The sequence below is a fragment of the Staurois parvus genome, unplaced genomic scaffold, assembly GCF_062004578.1.
Source record: "Staurois parvus isolate SC_StPar_1 unplaced genomic scaffold, SC_StPar_1.0 ptg000420l, whole genome shotgun sequence".
NCBI classification, from domain to species: Eukaryota; Metazoa; Chordata; class Amphibia; order Anura; family Ranidae; genus Staurois; species Staurois parvus.
The window spans coordinates 4,336,716-4,351,715 of record NW_028318216.1 but is presented as its reverse complement, the minus strand read 5'-3'; the positions used below and the strand labels follow the sequence as shown (position 1 = coordinate 4,351,715).

Here is a 15,000-nt window from a genome sequence, read left to right as displayed (position 1 = left end):
ATCAGCGTGAACAGGCGGTACGGGGGCCCATGGCCGATTTGACCTCATTCATCCCATAGTCCTGCCGACTCACGAATAGCGTGGCCTCCTCAAAGGGCCTGAGCAAGCGCAGGTGTCACACATGAGCTGACAATGGCTGACATCTAAGTTACACAGGGAGTACCTTTATCCGCTTTTAACATCAGGAAATCTGTGATGGCCTTTAGCTGTTCGTAAAGGCGGTCTAACATATGTAGGGTTGAATTACACCTTGTTGCAACGTCACAGCATGAGGAGTCGGTATGGGGGCCCATGGCAGATTACATGTCTGGCAGCAGCTATGTGAGGCCCGTAATCTGCCTGCACCCTATGTCAAAAAATTTAACACACCAGCAGTGTGAAGAGACCTGAAAGTGGCACATGGCAGCAGAGTGTGGCGATGGAGACAGCAGCAATGGGAGGCCGTACAGGGACCCATGAGAGACTCTAGACTTGGCAGCAGCATGAGGAGGCGGTATATAGGGGCCCATGGCAGATTAGGGGCCTGGCAGCAGCTATGTGAGGCCCGTAATCTGCCTGCACCCTATGTCAAAAAATTTAACACACCAGCAGTGTGAAGAGACCTGAAAGTGGCACATGGCAGCAGAGTGTGGCGATGGAGACAGCAGCAATGGGAGGCCGTACAGGGACCCATGACAGACTCTGGACTTGGCAGCAGCATGAGGAGGCGGTATATAGGGGCCCATGGCAGATTAGGGGCCTGGCAGCAGCTATGTGAGGCCCGTAATCTGCCTGCACCCTATGTCAAAAAATTTAACACACCAGCAGTGTGAAGAGACCTGAAAGTGGCACATGGCAGCAGAGTGTGGCGATGGAGACAGCAGCAATGGGAGGCCGTACAGGGACCCATGAGAGACTCTAGACTTGGCAGCAGCATGAGGAGGCGGTATATAGGGGCCCATGGCAGATTAGGGGCCTGGCAGCAGCTATGTGAGGCCCGTAATCTGCCTGCACCCTATGTCAAAAAATTTAACACACCAGCAGTGTGAAGAGACCTGAAAGTGGCACATGGCAGCAGAGTGTGGCGATGGAGACAGCAGCAATGGGAGGCCGTACAGGGACCCATGACAGACTCTAGACTTGGCAGCAGCATGAGGAGGCGGTATATAGGGGCCCATGGCAGATTAGGGGCCTGGCAGCAGCTATGTGAGGCCCGTAATCTGCCTGCACCCTATGTCAAAAAATTAAACACACCAGCAGTGTGAAGAGACCTGAAAGTGGCACATGGCAGCAGAGTGTGGCGATGGAGACAGCAGCAATGGGAGGCCTTACAGGGACCCATGACAGACTCTGGACTTGGCAGCAGCATGAGGAGGCGGTATATAGGGGCCCATGGCAGATTAGGGGCCTGGCAGCAGCTATGTGAGGCCCGTAATCTGCCTGCACCCTATGTCTAAAAATTTAACACACCAGCAGTGTGAAGAGACCTGAAAGTGGCACATGGCAGCAGAGTGTGGCGATGGAGACAGCAGCAATGGGAGGCCGTACAGGGACCCATGACAGACTCTAGACTTGGCAGCAGCATGAGGAGGCGGTATATAGGGGCCCATGGCAGATTAGGGGCCTGGCAGCAGCTATGTGAGGCCCGTAATCTGCCTGCACCCTATGTCAAAAAATTAAACACACCAGCAGTGTGAAGAGACCTGAAAGTGGCACATGGCAGCAGAGTGTGGCGATGGAGACAGCAGCAATGGGAGGCCTTACAGGGACCCATGAGAGACTCTGGACTTGGCAGCAGCATGAGGAGGCGGTATATAGGGGCCCATGGCAGATTAGGGGCCTGGCAGCAGCTATGTGAGGCCCGTAATCTGCCTGCACCCTATGTCAAAAAATTAAACACACCAGCAGTGTGAAGAGACCTGAAAGTGGCACATGGCAGCAGAGTGTGGCGATGGAGACAGCAGCAATGGGAGGCCGTACAGGGACCCATGAGAGACTCTAGACTTGGCAGCAGCATGAGGAGGCGGTATATAGGGGCCCATGGCAGATTAGGGGCCTGGCAGCAGCTATGTGAGGCCCGTAATCTGCCTGCACCCTATGTCAAAAAATTTAACACACCAGCAGTGTGAAGAGACCTGAAAGTGGCACATGGCAGCAGAGTGTGGCGATGGAGACAGCAGCAATGGGAGGCCGTACAGGGACCCATGAGAGACTCTAGACTTGGCAGCAGCATGAGGAGGCGGTATATAGGGGCCCATGGCAGATTAGGGGCCTGGCAGCAGCTATGTGAGGCCCGTAATCTGCCTGCACCCTATGTCAAAAAATTTAACACACCAGCAGTGTGAAGAGACCTGAAAGTGGCACATGGCAGCAGAGTGTGGCGATGGAGACAGCAGCAATGGGAGGCCGTACAGGGACCCATGACAGACTCTAGACTTGGCAGCAGCATGAGGAGGCGGTATATAGGGGCCCATGGCAGATTAGGGGCCTGGCAGCAGCTATGTGAGGCCCGTAATCTGCCTGCACCCTATGTCAAAAAATTAAACACACCAGCAGTGTGAAGAGACCTGAAAGTGGCACATGGCAGCAGAGTGTGGCGATGGAGACAGCAGCAATGGGAGGCCGTACAGGGACCCATGAGAGACTCTAGACTTGGCAGCAGCATGAGGAGGCGGTATATAGGGGCCCATGGCAGATTAGGGGCCTGGCAGCAGCTATGTGAGGCCCGTAATCTGCCTGCACCCTATGTCAAAAAATTTAACACACCAGCAGTGTGAAGAGACCTGAAAGTGGCACATGGCAGCAGAGTGTGGCGATGGAGACAGCAGCAATGGGAGGCCGTACAGGGACCCATGAGAGACTCTAGACTTGGCAGCAGCATGAGGAGGCGGTATATAGGGGCCCATGGCAGATTAGGGGCCTGGCAGCAGCTATGTGAGGCCCGTAATCTGCCTGCACCCTATGTCAAAAAATTTAACACACCAGCAGTGTGAAGAGACCTGAAAGTGGCACATGGCAGCAGAGTGTGGCGATGGAGACAGCAGCAATGGGAGGCCGTACAGGGACCCATGAGAGACTCTGGACTTGGCAGCAGCATGAGGAGGCGGTATATAGGGGCCCATGGCAGATTAGGGGCCTGGCAGCAGCTATGTGAGGCCCGTTATCTTGCAGCACCCTATGTCAAAAAATTAAACACACCAGCAGTGTGAAGAGACCTGAAAGTGGCACATGGCAGCAGAGTGTGGCGATGGAGACAGCAGCAATGGGAGGCCATACAGGGACCCATGACAGACTCTGGACTTGGCAGCAGCATGAGGAGGCGGTATATAGGGGCCCATGGCAGATTAGGGGCCTGGCAGCAGCTATGTGAGGCCCGTAATCTGCCTGCACCCTATGTCAAAAAATTTAACACACCAGCAGTGTGAAGAGACCTGAAAGTGGCACATGGCAGCAGAGTGTGGCGATGGAGACAGCAGCAATGGGAGGCCGTACAGGGACCCATGACAGACTCTAGACTTGGCAGCAGCATGAGGAGGCGGTATATAGGGGCCCATGGCAGATTAGGGGCCTGGCAGCAGCTATGTGAGGCCCGTAATCTGCCTGCACCCTATGTCAAAAAATTAAACACACCAGCAGTGTGAAGAGACCTGAAAGTGGCACATGGCAGCAGAGTGTGGCGATGGAGACAGCAGCAATGGGAGGCCATACAGGGACCCATGACAGACTCTGGACTTGGCAGCAGCATGAGGAGGCGGTATATAGGGGCCCATGGCAGATTAGGGGCCTGGCAGCAGCTATAGGAGGCCCGTAATCTGCCAGCACCCTATGTCAAAAAATTAAACACACCAGCAGTGTGAGGAGACCTGAAAGTGGCACATGTTTGAGGCATGATTCATGGCGGATTTAGTCAGTTGTGTCAGGAACTGGTGGTTTGAAATCCAGACTAATCCACGCCTGATTCATTTTCACAAACGTGAGTCTCTCCACACTTTGGGTGGACAGTCGTGTCCTCCGCGGAGTTACAATACCTCCTGCCGCACTAAACACGCGCTCCGATGCCACGCTACTGGCCGGGCATGACAGCCTTTCAAGGGCAAATTCAGCTAGTTGGGGCCAAAGGTCAAGTTTCGTTGCCCAGTAGTCAAGGGGATTGTCTACCTCGGTTGGCAGGGTGCTGTCCAAGTAGGCCCAAGCCTGTTGTTTGAGCTCCTGCTCCAGGTCCACCTGATGCTGCTGCTGCTGCTGCGGCTGGTTAGTAGTTTCCTCACTGCGCTGGTGAAGAAAGCTACTCATCATCGACTGCAGACTGAGGCAGCCACTGCTGGTGGAGCTGCCACTGCTCCTACCACCCCACCCCTCCCCTGCTGCCATGCCAGCGGAACGCGAGCGCACAGGGCCCACAGTGTCTGAGGATGGACGTTGGCGCACAAAGGCAGAGACCAACTGACTACATAGGTGGTTTTTATAGTACGTAATTTTGGCCTCCCTCTCAGCAGGTGTGAAAAAGGCCACCATTTTGGACCGGTAGCGAGGGTCCAACAAGGTGGACAGCCAAAAGTCATCCCTCTGTCTGATGGTTATTATTCGGCTGTCGCTACGCAAGCAACCGAGCATGCTATGGGCCATTTGTGCCAAGGAATGCGAGGGACTCCCTGCCTCCATCTCCACAGCATACTGCCACGGTGCGTCTGGGTCCTCTGTCTCCTCCTCCTCCTCCTCTACCAGATGCTCCTGCTCCTCCACTCCTGTCCGCTGAGTGGAAAAACCACCCATTTCACTCAATAATTCCTGAGCACAAATGTCCTCCTCTACCTCCTCCTCTTCTTCCTGTCCTGCCCCCACAGGGGTCATGTGGCGTTGAGATCTGTGCGCCACGTCTACCGCACCCTGACCAGCCATTGTTAACAGCATTTGTTCCAGGACGTGCAACAGAGGAATGACGTCGTTCATCCCATAGTCCTGCCGACTCACGAATAGCGTGGCCTCCTCAAAGGGCCTGAGCAAGCGGCAGGTGTCACGCATGAGCTGCCAATGGCTGACATCTAAGTTACACAGGGGAGTACCTTTATCCGCTTGTAACATCAGGAAATCGGTGATGGCCTTTCGCTGCTCGTAAAGGCGGTCTAACATGTGTAGGGTTGAATTCCACCTTGTTGCAACGTCGCAGATCAGGCGATGCTGTGGAATTCCGTTCTGCCGCTGCAGCTCAATGAGGGTGTTCTTTGCGGTGTAGGAATGGCTGAAATGCATGCACAGTTTACGTGACATTTTAAGGATGTCTTGCAGTGGGATGGTGGATTTTAGGAACCGCTTGACAACCAGATTGAACACGTGAGCCATGCATGGCGCATGGCACAACCTTCCTTGACGCAGAGCAGACACCATGTTCTTTCCGTTGTCAGTCAACATGGTTCCGATTTTTAGTTTGCGCGGAGACAGCCATCTGTCGATTTCTCTGTTCATTACACTCAGCAGTTCCTCCCCTGTGTGACTACGTTCGCCAAGGCATACCAGGTGCAGCACAGCGTGACACCGTTGCGCCCTGCACATGTGATATGCCGGTCGGGTAATGGGACTTGGCACGGGGGTGTCGGCTGAGGACACGGCGGAAAAAGAGGTGGTAGAGGCGGACATGCTTGCTGGACCAAGGACGTGCAAACGTGGAGGCAAAAGCGTCGTGACCTGTCCAAGTTGCTGGTGCGGCTGTGCCGGCACCACGTTCACCCAGTGGGCCGTAAATGACATGTACTGTCCCTGACCATAGTTACAGCTCCACACGTCGGCGCTGCCGTGCACTTTGGCAGAGACCGACATGCTCAAAGACTGGCCCACCATCTCTTCTACATGTGAATGCAGGGCTGGCACTGCCTTTTGGGCAAAGAAATGACGGCTTGGCACTCTCCACCGCGGCGCGGCACAAGCCATCATTTCTCGGAAAGGTGCTGAGTCCACCAGTTGGAAAGGGAGGGACTGCAGCACCAGCAACTTGGACAGGAGGACGTTCAGCTTTTGCACCGTCGGGTGCGTGCTCGCAAACTGTTGTCTCTTGGATACGGATTCCAAGAAAGACTGTTGACGGAATCCGAGAAGAGGAGTAGCAGGAGAAGGAGCATCTGAACGAGCGGAAGATGCCAATGAGCGACAACTCCCCTCAGCAGAGGTGTTGGAGCCTTGACTGGCTGATAGAGGGCGATTGACGACGTCGGGTGACGGAGCAAGTAACGGAGCGGGTGATGGAGCGGGGGCTGGGGCAGGCAGAACCGCCGTATGTTTATCACGGTTTTCCCAGGCCACCGAATGGTGACGCTGCATATGCTGACGCAACGCTGTAGTCCCAACATGGGCCCCCTGGCCACGCTTGCATTTCTGGCCACATAGTCGACATACGGCTACGTTTACTTCCTCGGGCGGCTTGAGGAAAAATTGCCACACCACCGAGTAGGAAACTTTGCCCCCGCTACTCTTCACTGGCTGACTGCTACTTCCTCCGTGCGCAACGGCACCACTACTGGCCATGGTGGTAGGCTGCAGTGGAGCTGGTGCTCTACTCCGTGGACGTTTGGCTCCACTGACACTGATGCGACCCTGCTGCTGTCTCCTGGGCAACCCACCGACTGTTTTGCTCGCTGCCAAGCTGCCACCCTCTTCTCCTGATGATGCGGAAGAAATTGCCTGATGACGACGAGGCTGCCAAGTGCGATCAACCTCCTCATCATCAAGTAGGGTCTCCGCCTCACTACTAGCCCCCTCGGCTGCGTCTGGGTCAGGAGACAGACCTGTCTCTAGACCGGCTACCGAGCCACTCTCCTCGCCAGTACTTGTTCGCTTGGCTGCTGAAAAGGCCGATGTCTCCCCCCGTTCCTGACCGCCCTCTGTTAGCTCTTCCTCACTGTACAGTGGGGCTGAGCCCACAGCATGCGATACTTCGCTTGGTGAGGGAACAGCAAAGGACAGGGGCAGGTAGAGGACACGTGATTTCAGTGGGCTTGGTCCCGGGCCATGCCAACTAACGGTTGTGTCTGACGTACCCACCGACCGTTGGCTGTAGGTGTCAGAGGTGACCTGGGAAGAGGAAGACGACCGAGCCAACCAATCAATGACGGCAGGGTTGTCGGTGGAGACACGACCGCTGGATGACACCGGGAGCACTGGCCTCTGGCTGCGAATACTGCTGCCTCGACCCCTTCCTCTGCTGCCACGTCTGCTCGCTCCTAAAACATTGCCTCCTCTGCCACTCCTCTGCATGTTGTCTGACATACTATTTAATTCAACGATTAGGTGTCCCTGAGTAACAATTCTCTGGCACTCAGTAACAATTCTGTCTGTCCCTGAGTATGAATTCTGTGGCCCTGAGTAACAATTATGTGTCTGTGCGAGTAACAATTCTGTGTCTGTGCGAGTAACAATTCTGTGTCTGTGCAAGTAACAATTTTGTGTCTGTGCGAGTAACAATTCTCTGGCACTCAGTAACAATTCTGTCTGTCCCTGAGTAACAATTCTCTGGCACTCAGTAACAATTCTGTCTGTCCCTGAGTATGAATTCTGTGGCCCTGAGTAACAATTCTGTGTCTGTGCGAGTAACTGTCAGGACTCCCAGGTATGACCAGAGATGTGTGACTGATGCAGGGAAACGCAGACTTCAGAAATGTGATAAACAATATAATTTATTAACACTAACCATACAAACATAAACGCAGGGCAATACTAAACATACTACAGTGCAAACAAACCAAACCAACCACCCACAGATAACAGTACATACAAGCAAGCGTCGTCAGGCAGGCCGGGTCAATATCAATTGGGCAGGTAGGTACGGGGGGAGCAAGCAGAGAATGGTCGGGGTCACAGGCCAGGTTCAGCAGATAGCAAGCAGCGAGGTACAGAGGGTCAGACAGAGGGGTGGTCAGGGTCACAAGCCAGGATCAGAGCAGGAGAAGTCAGCAGCAGTTCAGATCAGGGTCAGCGAAGGAACAGAAACAGGATGCGGAACAGAAACAGGATGCAGAACAGAAACAGGATGCGGAACAGAAACAGGATGCGGAACAGATACAGGGCCCAGGACAAACACAACACCAAGGCAGAGTCTGCAAGTCTGGCCATCCCTTAAATACCCCAGTATCATCAGTTCCAGGTGTTAGCTGGCTGAAAGGTTGAGTCTCTGATTGCTGGGAGCACCCGCTGGCCAGCCCTGGTACTGCAGATCAAAAGGCAGGTGAGTCCCACCATTGCTGGCCAGTCCATTCCTAACAGTACCCCCCCCTCAAGGAGCGGCCTCAGGACGCTCCAAACAGTCCTAGCTGGGCAAAATGTTCCACCGCCCGGGTCTGGCAACTGGCGGGATAGCAAAGACTGGCACACCGGGCAGGACTCCGGGCAGCGGCACACCGGGCTGGACTCCGGGCAGCGGCACATCGAGCAGAGGCACTCCGGGCAGAGGCACATCGGGCAGAGGCACATCGGGCAGAGGCACATCGGGCAGAGGCACATCGGGCAGGACTCCGGGCAGAGGCACATCGGGCAGGACTCCGGGCAGAGGCACATCGGGCAGAGGCACATCGGGCAGAGGCACATCGGGCAGAGGCACATCGGGCAGAGGCACATCGGGCAGAGGCACATCGGGCAGGACTCCGGGCAGAGGCACATCGGGCAGGACTCCGGGCAGAGGCACATCGGGCAGGACTCCGGGCAGAGGCACATCGGGCAGGACTCCGGGCAGAGGCACATCGGGCAGGACTCCGGGCAGAGGCACATCGGATTACCAGGCGAAGCAGCAGGCAGCGGGCCACCAGGCGTAGCAGCAGGCACCGGGCCCCCGGGCGGGGCGACAGGCACCGGGCCCCCGGGCGGGGCGACAGGCACCGGGCCTCCGGGCGGGGCGACAGGCACCGGGCCCCCGGGCGGGGCGACAGGCACCGGGCCCCCGGGCGGAGCGGCAGGCACCGGGCCCCCGGGCGGAGCGGCAGGCACCGGGCCCCCGGGCGGAGCTGCAGGCACCGGGCCCCCGGGCGGAGCTGCAGGCACCGGGCCCCCGGGCGGAGCAGCAGGCACCGGGCCCCCGGGCGGAGCAGCAGGCACCGGGCCCCCGGGCGGAGCAGCAGGCACCGGGCCCCCGGGCGGGGCGACAGGCATCGTGCCCCCAGGCGGGGCGACAGGCATCGTGCCCCCAGGCGGGGCGACAGGCACCGTGCCCCCAGGCGGGGCGACAGGCACCGTGCCCCCAGGCGGGGCGACAGGTCTCGGGCCCTCAGGCGGAGCGGCGGGCGCCGGACCCCCAGGTAGAGCGACAGGTCTCGGGCCCTCAGGCGGAGCGGCGGGCGCCGGACCCCCAGGCGGAGCGACAGGTCTCGGGCCCTCAGGCGGAGCGGCGGGCGCCGGACCCCCAGATGGAGCGACAGGTCTCGGGCCCTCAGGCGGAGCGGCGGGCGCCGGACCCCCAGGTGGAGCGACAGGTCTCGGGCCCCCAGGCGGAGCGGCGGGCACCGAGTCACCAGGCACGACAGTGGGCTCCGAGTCAACTGGTATGACCGCAGGCACTGGGTCAGACATTGTATGGTCTGGCTGGACAGCGGGCATCGGGTCACCAGGCATCAGGTCATTTGGCTCGACAGCGGGCACCGCGTCATCTGGCAAGGCAGTGGGCTCCGAGTCAACTGGTATGACCGCGGGCACTGGGTCAGACATTGTATGGTCTGGCTGGACAGTGGGCATCGGGTCACCAGGCATCAGGTCATTTGGCTCGACAGCGGGCACCGCGTCATCTGGCAAGGCAGTGGGCTCCAAGTCAACTGGTATGACCGCGGGCACTGGGTCAGACATTGGATCGTCTGACTGGACAGCGGGCACTGGGTCACCAGGCATCAGGTCATTTGGCTCGACAGCGGGCACCGCGTCATCTGGCAAGGCAGTGGGCTCCAAGTCAACTGGTATGACCGCGGGCACTGGGTCAGACATTGGATCGTCTGACTGGACAGCGGGCACTGGGTCACCAGGCATCAGGTCATTTGGCTCGACAGCGGGCACCGCGTCATCTGGCAAGGCAGTGGGCACCGGGTCACCAGGCATTGGATCGTCTGGCTCGACAGCGGGCATCGGGTCACCAGGTATGACAGCGGGCACTGGGTCACCAGGCATCAGGTCATTTGGCTTGCCAGCGGGCACCGCGTCATCTGGCAAGGCAGTGGGCACCGGGTCACCAGGTATGACAGCGGGCTCTGAGTCAATTGGCACGACAGCGGGCACTGGATCAGGTACCGGATCATCTGGATCAACAGCGGGCATCGAGTCAACTGGCCTAATAGGATCGTCGGGCTGGATCAGTTCATCATGCTGAGTAGCGGCATCAGGCTGAATGCAGGCATCAGGCTGAGGAGAGGCTTCAGGCTGAGGAGAGGCTTCAGGCTGAGGAGAGGCATCCGGCTGAAGAGAGGCATCCGGCTGAAGAGAGGCATCCGGCTGAAGAGAGGCATCCGGCTGAAGAGAGGCATCCGGCTGAAGAGAGGCATCCGGCCGAAGAGAGGCTACAGGCCGAGTAGAGGCTTCAGGCCGAGTAGAGGCTTCAGGCCGAGTCACGGAAGGCAGGCTCACCGGTTTGGATACTGGCAGGATGGTATTGGTTGGAAAGAATTTTCGCTTTTTTCTGGTTTTAACTACTGGAGCACTGCAAGTAAACGCAGGTCTGCAAACGAATGGAGCACCTGGAGACAGAGAAAAACTGGAGGATGGAACAGGAGAGGGAGCAGTTGCTACAGAGGGCTCTTTTACAGGGATAAAGGCAGGATAGGTGCAGCGAGTGGGAACAGGGGACTGACATGCGGTAGATAGCAGGGCAGGAGGAGCTGGTGGGAATACAGGAGTAGAGTTAGAAGCAGGACTGGGTCTTTGTAAGCTGACTGAGGCTGGGTGCAACAAGTCTGTCCATGTCTGCAGTAGGGGTTGAACAAAGCTGAGCTTACACAAAGCCTGTCTGGTCAATGACTGCACTGCGTTGATACAATCTCTTAGTGTCTGTGGTGAACATGTGGAGTAACGCTCCAAAAGGTAACCCACATCATCCTCTAATAACCACACCAGGGACTCTACCTGGTCTGCACTAAATGGTGGCAAAAATTCATCCCTGCATTCGGGGGAACCAGATGAAACAAACTCTGCACAAACCTCAATCAATGGCTGCACCTCAGAGAACACTGTGCCCTGATCTACTAGAACATGAGCGAGCCGTATACATTCTAGCAATTCATCCCGGGTATACTCCTTCAGAGTTTGATAAGCATACTCCCTGTCATCAAACACTAGCAGATATAAATACTCAACCTCATCAAGATCCATCCTTCCCATCAACAAGCCAAGATGGCTTCCCTGTGCAGCCACTTCTGGTCAGGATTGGCCTTGGTGTAATGTCAGGACTCCCAGGTATGACCAGAGATGTGTGACTGATGCAGGGAAACGCAGACTTCAGAAATGTGATAAACAATATAATTTATTAACACTAACCATACAAACATAAACGCAGGGCAATACTAAACATACTACAGTGCAAACAAACCAAACCAACCACCCACAGATAACAGTACATACAAGCAAGCGTCGTCAGGCAGGCCGGGTCAATATCAATTGGGCAGGTAGGTACGGGGGGAGCAAGCAGAGAATGGTCGGGGTCACAGGCCAGGTTCAGCAGATAGCAAGCAGCGAGGTACAGAGGGTCAGACAGAGGGGTGGTCAGGGTCACAAGCCAGGATCAGAGCAGGAGAAGTCAGCAGCAGTTCAGATCAGGGTCAGCGAAGGAACAGAAACAGGATGCGGAACAGAAACAGGATGCAGAACAGAAACAGGATGCGGAACAGAAACAGGATGCGGAACAGATACAGGGCCCAGGACAAACACAACACCAAGGCAGAGTCTACAAGTCTGGCCATCCCTTAAATACCCCAGTATCATCAGTTCCAGGTGTTAGCTGGCTGAAAGGTTGAGTCTCTGATTGCTGGGAGCACCCGCTGGCCAGCCCTGGTACTGCAGATCAAAAGGCAGGTGAGTCCCACCATTGCTGGCCAGTCCATTCCTAACAGTAACAATTCTGTGTCTGTGCAAGTAACAATTTTGTGTCTGTGCGAGTAACAATTCTCTGGCACTCAGTAACAATTCTGTCTGTCCCTGAGTAACAATTCTCTGGCACTCAGTAACAATTCTGTCTGTCCCTGAGTATGAATTCTGTGGCCCTGAGTAACAATTCTGTGTCTGTGCGAGTAACAATTCTGTGTCTGTGCAAGTAACAATTTTGTGTCTGTGCGAGTAACAATTCTCTGGCACTCAGTAACAATTCTGTCTGTCCCTGAGTAACAATTCTCTGGCACTCAGTAACAATTCTGTCTGTCCCTGAGTAACAATTCTCTGGCACTCAGTAACAATTCTGTCTATCCCTGAGTATGAATTCTGTGGCCCTGAGTAACAATTCTGTGTCTGTGCGAGTAACAATTCTGTGTCTGTGCAAGTAACAATTTTGTGTCTGTGCGAGTAACAATTCTCTGGCACTCAGTAACAATTCTGTCTGTCCCTGAGTAACAATTCTCTGGCACTCAGTAACAATTCTGTCTGTCCCTGAGTAACAATTCTCTGGCACTCAGTAACAATTCTGTCTGTCCCTGAGTATGAATTCTGTGGCCCTGAGTAACAATTCTGTGTCTGTGCGAGTAACAATTCTGTGTCTGTGCAAGTAACAATTTTGTGTCTGTGCGAGTAACAATTCTCTGGCACTCAGTAACAATTCTGTCTGTCCCTGAGTAACAATTCTCTGGCACTCAGTAACAATTCTGTCTGTCCCTGAGTAACAATTCTCTGGCACTCAGTAACAATTCTGTCTATCCCTGAGTATGAATTCTGTGGCCCTGAGTAACAATTCTGTGTCTGTGCGAGTAACAATTCTGTGTCTGTGCAAGTAACAATTTTGTGTCTGTGCGAGTAACAATTCTCTGGCACTCAGTAACAATTCTGTCTGTCCCTGAGTAACAATTCTCTGGCACTCAGTAACAATTCTGTCTGTCCCTGAGTAACAATTCTCTGGCACTCAGTAACAATTCTGTCTATCCCTGAGTATGAATTCTGTGGCCCTGAGTAACAATTCTGTGTCTGTGCGAGTAACAATTCTGTGTCTGTGCAAGTAACAATTTTGTGTCTGTGCGAGTAACAATTCTCTGGCACTCAGTAACAATTCTGTCTGTCCCTGAGTAACAATTCTCTGGCACTCAGTAACAATTCTGTCTGTCCCTGAGTAACAATTCTCTGGCACTCAGTAACAATTCTGTCTGTCCCTGAGTAACAATTCTCTGGCACTCAGTAACAATTCTGTCTGTCCCTGAGTAACAATTCTCTGGCACTCAGTAACAATTCTGTCTGTCCCTGAGTATGAATTCTGTGGCCCTGAGTAACAATTCTGTGTCTGTGCGAGTAACAATTCTGTGTCTGTGCAAGTAACAATTTTGTGTCTGTGCGAGTAACAAATCTCTGGCACTCAGTAACAATTCTGTCTGTCCCTGAGTAACAATTCTCTGGCACTCAGTAACAATTCTGTCTGTCCCTGAGTAACAATTCTCTGGCACTCAGTAACAATTCTGTCTGTCCCTGAGTATGAATTCTGTGGCCCTGAGTAACAATTCTGTGTCTGTGCGAGTAACAATTCTGTGTCTGTGCAAGTAACAATTTTGTGTCTGTGCGAGTAACAATTCTCTGGCACTCAGTAACAATTCTGTCTGTCCCTGAGTAACAATTCTCTGGCACTCAGTAACAATTCTGTCTGTCCCTGAGTAACAATTCTCTGGCACTCAGTAACAATTCTGTCTATCCCTGAGTATGAATTCTGTGGCCCTGAGTAACAATTCTGTGTCTGTGCGAGTAACAATTCTGTGTCTGTGCAAGTAACAATTTTGTGTCTGTGCGAGTAACAATTCTCTGGCACTCAGTAACAATTCTGTCTGTCCCTGAGTAACAATTCTCTGGCACTCAGTAACAATTCTGTCTGTCCCTGAGTAACAATTCTCTGGCACTCAGTAACAATTCTGTCTGTCCCTGAGTATGAATTCTGTGGCCCTGAGTAACAATTCTGTGTCTGTGCGAGTAACAATTCTGTGTCTGTGCAAGTAACAATTTTGTGTCTGTGCGAGTAACAATTCTCTGGCACTCAGTAACAATTCTGTCTGTCCCTGAGTAACAATTCTCTGGCACTCAGTAACAATTCTGTCTGTCCCTGAGTAACAATTCTCTGGCACTCAGTAACAATTCTGTCTATCCCTGAGTATGAATTCTGTGGCCCTGAGTAACAATTCTGTGTCTGTGCGAGTAACAATTCTGTGTCTGTGCAAGTAACAATTTTGTGTCTGTGCGAGTAACAAATCTCTGGCACTCAGTAACAATTCTGTCTGTCCCTGAGTAACAATTCTCTGGCACTCAGTAACAATTCTGTCTGTCCCTGAGTAACAATTCTCTGGCACTCAGTAACAATTCTGTCTGTCCCTGAGTATGAATTCTGTGGCCCTGAGTAACAATTCTGTGTCTGTGCGAGTAACAATTCTGTGTCTGTGCAAGTAACAATTTTGTGTCTGTGCGAGTAACAATTCTCTGGCACTCAGTAACAATTCTGTCTGTCCCTGAGTAACAATTCTCTGGCACTCAGTAACAATTCTGTCTGTCCCTGAGTAACAATTCTCTGGCACTCAGTAACAATTCTGTCTGTCCCTGAGTAACAATTCTCTGGCACTCAGTAACAATTCTGTCTGTCCCTGAGTAACAATTCTCTGGCACTCAGTAACAATTCTGTCTGTCCCTGAGTAACAATTCTGTCTGTCCCTGAGAATGAATTCTGTGGCCCTGAGTAAGAATTCTCTGGCACTCAGTAACAATTCTGTCTGTCCCTGAGTAACAATTCTCTGGCACTCAGTAACAATTCTGTCTGTCCCTGAGTAAAAATTCTGTGGCCCTAATAACGTTTCTGTGGCCCTAAGTAACAATTCTCTGGCACTGAGTAACAATTCTGTC

At 53.9% G+C, this 15,000-nt stretch overlaps 1 long non-coding RNA gene across 1 annotated transcript in view; it reads right to left on the bottom strand.

Moving 5' to 3' along the window:
• Positions 1 to 15,000, bottom strand: part of LOC149454720 (uncharacterized) — a 55,447-nt gene that overhangs the window by 7,050 nt on the left and 33,397 nt on the right. The gene's annotated exons all lie outside the window — the stretch shown is intronic.